Source organism: Lathyrus oleraceus, chromosome 5 (genome assembly GCF_024323335.1).
Source record: "Lathyrus oleraceus cultivar Zhongwan6 chromosome 5, CAAS_Psat_ZW6_1.0, whole genome shotgun sequence".
In the NCBI taxonomy this organism is placed as follows: Eukaryota; Viridiplantae; Streptophyta; class Magnoliopsida; order Fabales; family Fabaceae; genus Lathyrus; species Lathyrus oleraceus.
This window is the reverse complement of record NC_066583.1, coordinates 604,966,231-604,970,483: the sequence shown is the minus strand read 5'-3', so window position 1 is coordinate 604,970,483 and position 4,253 is coordinate 604,966,231.

Sequence of the window (4,253 nt, the reverse complement as noted above, 5' to 3'; positions counted from 1 at the left end):
CACTAAGTGCTGATGCATTTTGAATAAACACCCAAAATCTTGTATATAGAGTCAGTCATTGTGGAATAGAGTTCCTCATTCTGGACTCCCACACCTTCTTTGTTTCAAGCTCACCCTGGCCAGGGTTAAGAGCTGTGAGGTCTGATCCTCATCTCCCATTTCATCTGCTCACCCTAACTCTCAATGTTAGAGGTTAAGAGCCTTAACACCCTTACATATCTGGCTTGTTTGTCGAGGTTGATATGACCCCTTGACTAAAGCCCAGCATTGTATGAGCCTCTTGGTTGTGTATAGCGTGTGATAATTAATTGATTGTTTGCTTATTTGTGCATCATTCATATGTTTGTTTTGCATTTGTTATTTGCTTTGCTTGAGGAGTCAGATGTAAGACCATTGATTGGCTATCTGTTTCCTGTTCCTTTTGGGGAGTTGGATATAAGACCATTGATTGGCACTCCATTTCCTGTTTTATTTCTTTTGTGGAGTCAGATATAAGACCATTGATTGGCTATCTGTTTCCCATGTTTCTTTTGTGGAGTCAGATGTAAGACCATTGATTGGCTATCTGTTTCCCATGTTGCTTTGTGGAGTTGGACGTAAGACCATTGATTGGCACTCCGTTTCCCATTTGTTTTCGAAGTTGGATGTAAGACCATTGATTGGCCATCCATTTCCAGTTTTATTGCTCCTGTGACCTTGCTTATTTGCTTTTTGCTTTGTGTTGCCTAATTCCAAAGGAACTTCCTTGGATCATTTCTATGATCTTGAGAAAGCAACTCCTATTTGTGTCTTTGTCCCTTAACCTTGACCCTCAACCCTTTTGTGCTTAACCTTGAACCCTGTTTTCATCTTTAACCCAAACCAGGAAACTTTTGTGCAAACATCTTCACTTGTTTTCAAAACTAGAAACCTAGGCCTTAAGCCTCTGATTTTCAAACTTCATTTTCACAATACTTCTTCTGAATTGAATTTAATGTCAACTTTGACCATCTTTGTGAATACTCATAATTTGTTAATTTCACTCACTCAATTGCTTTTTGTGGCCCTTGTCCACTTCTTGATAAGTTTTCATGCATTAGCCATAGATCTGAATTATCATAGTGGTTGATGTAAATCTCACCGAATCCTTAGTGATTGAATTGTAAGACTTCCATGCTTATTATAGGGTTAACCCCTCACTAGCATGTTGAAGCTGTTCTCACATGGTGGATTGTTGGTTCAAGTTGAGTTTTCTCCCGTTGATAATGAAAGACCTTAAGGCTTTTGTTTAAAATCAATCCACTCACTTTTTTGGAAATCTTTTAGCCGAACTACGGCGTTTTGATCCTTATCTTTCATGAAAGGTACGTAGGCAATGGATTCATCCATCCAAACACAAAAATAATAAAATTTGCATATTCTTTTCTCACCTCTTCCCTCATGTTTGCACAATAAACATTTTCATAAACAATTATCTGATACAACAAGTTGTGAAAAGGGTTCCCTAGGAGTACCTAAGATGCATTGGGTGCCTAACACCTTCCCTTTGCATAATTACCCCCTTACCCAGATCTCTGACCTTTTATTAGTTTTCTCTGTGTAAAACTTCTTAGGCTTTTGTTCGCTTTCTAGCCATTCCTTTGGATAAATAGAAGTGCGGTGGCGACTCTATCTTTGTATGCTTTGCTTTTGATTTAGTCAATAAATCTAAAGGCGATGAATACACCGCTACAGAAAAGTGGCGACTCTGCTGCGGAGTGACTTCCTAGTGGGTTTTGTAAGAACAAAAATTGTTCTACAACAGATTCCTTGATTTTGATGATAACAAAGGATGAAACCAAAAATGGCACCCTAACGAAAAGTTTCTAAGTGTGCAGGGTTCTAAAGAAAGAAGAAATAAATCTGATGATGTCATCAGATGCACAACAAGATCAGATACAAATTCTCAAGTATCAGAAGCATCTGAAGTGGAATCTCGTTCAAGAAAGTCTGACTCTGGACAAAACTGCAAAGTATCAGAAGCATCTGAACATGAAGTAAAGTCTAGAAGCTCTGATTCTGGAGAAACGTTATCAGCGCCATCTGAACTCTCAAGAGATCAACATCAGAAGCAAGATTCCAAGATTCTCCAGAAACACAGATACTCTGATTATGGATTTGCTAATCATGAAAGAGTAACGTTGAAGACAAGTAAAGATTTTCAATTGGATTTCCTGATTAAGAAAGAGACGTTAATCTCCGCTTCCAAGAGAAAAGATACTACTTGTGGTAAGTAGTCACTTCAAAGATGAAAAGTTAAACTGCAGAAGCTATTTAAGTGATGGAGTAAACTCAGTTTAATATCCACCAGATTCAACTCTACTCCAACTCATATATAAATAGAGATGCAATCAACATTCAGTAACAAGAAATCAACTAGCCAAAACTATACTGAATTATTTCACGCTCAAGAAAATCATCTTTGCTCTCAAAGAATTTCACTAAGCTTTTGCTTATTAAGTGAAAAATCTGTTCTTAAGTTTGTAATACTTGCTTTCTTAGAAGCACTCTAGATTACATATCTTGTATCTTTTATTTGTTTGATTTCCTCAAGTGACTCTGTGTAGTCTGTAGACTTGAGAAGACTAAGAGATTTTCTTCTCTCTTAGGTGTTGTTTGTAATCTTTCAAGATTAGTGGATTAAGTCCTTGTTGAAGGCGAAATCACCTTGGCCGGGTGGACTGGAGTAGCTTTGTGTTATAAGCGAACCAGTATAAAATCATTGTGTGATTTTCATTTTGGAAAAGCGCTTATTTTTCAAACAATTCAAACCCCCCCCCCCTTTCTTGTTTTTCTCACCTTCAATTGGTATCAGAGCCCCGGCTCTGTTATTGATTTTCAAATCAAACACTTAACCGTGTAGAGAGATCCAGTGCGAGAAAAACAAATGGCTCACTCAAATGAAAGAGATTCTTACAATGCTAAACCTCCTGTTTTTGATGGAGAAAAGTTTGATTACTGGAAAGACAGAATCGAAAGTTTCTTTCTGGGTTATGATGCTGACCTCTGGGACATTGTCACAGATGGATACAAACCTCCAGTCTTAAATGGAGCTGAAGTTCCCAGAAGCAAAATGTCAGAAGATCAGAAACGTGACTTCAAAAATCACCACAAGGCCAGAACAATACTTCTAAATGCTATATCATACAACGAATACGAAAAGATCACCAACAGAGAGACGGCTAAAGATATACTTGACTCTCTGAAGATGACCCATGAAGGAAACTCCCAAGTCAAGGAGACGAAGGCTCTGGCGCTGATCCAGAAATATGAAGCCTTCAAGATGGAAGATGACGAAGCTATAGAAGCTATGTTTTCCAGATTCCAAACTCTTATTGCAGGTCTTAAAGTGCTAGACAAAGGATACACGACTGCAGATCATGTTAAGAAGATAGTCAGAAGTCTGCCAAAGAAATGGAGACCAATGGTTACTGCTCTGAAGTTATCAAAGGATCTGAACAATATCAGCCTTGAAGAACTTGTTAGTTCTCTCAGAAGCCATGAGATAGAACTAGAGGAGGATGAGCCTCAGAAAAGGAACAAGTCAGTGGCGCTGAAGTCCAGACCTGAAAGACGGAAGTCAGACAGAACCAAAGCTCTCCAGGCAGAAACTGCAGATACTGACGACTCTGAACCTGAAGACTCTGATGATGAAGAAGAACTGTCCTTACTAACCAGAAGAGTTAAGCAACTCTGGAAAAGAAGGAACAACAACAACTTCAGAAGATCAAGACCCAGAGGGGATCGATCAGAGTCAACTTCAAAAGGTAAACCTAATAAAGATATTACCTGTTTTGAATGTAAAGAAACAGGTCATTACAGAAATGAATGCCCCAAGCTGAAGAAAGACAACCCTAGAAAAGAAAGCTTCAAGAAGAATACCTTCAGAACAAAGAAAGGATTAATGGCAACCTGGGACGATAGTGAATCAGGATCATCAGAATCTGACTCTGATGAACAAGCCAACGTAGCACTTATGGCTACCACATCCAGCAGCTCAGATGAAGAATCTGAAGAGGTATTTTCTGAACTTTCTAGATCTGACTTAGAATCATGTTTATCAGAAACTCTTACCTCTCTTCAGAAATTAAAACAAAAAGTTAAAAGCATTAAAGGCCTTCTTAAAGCAAAATCTGAAGAATGTAGTAAACTTGAGACAACAATTCTAGCACAAGAAGATACTATCAGATCTTTAACGTTAGAAAGAGATGGAGCTAAAACAAAAAGCTTAGAAT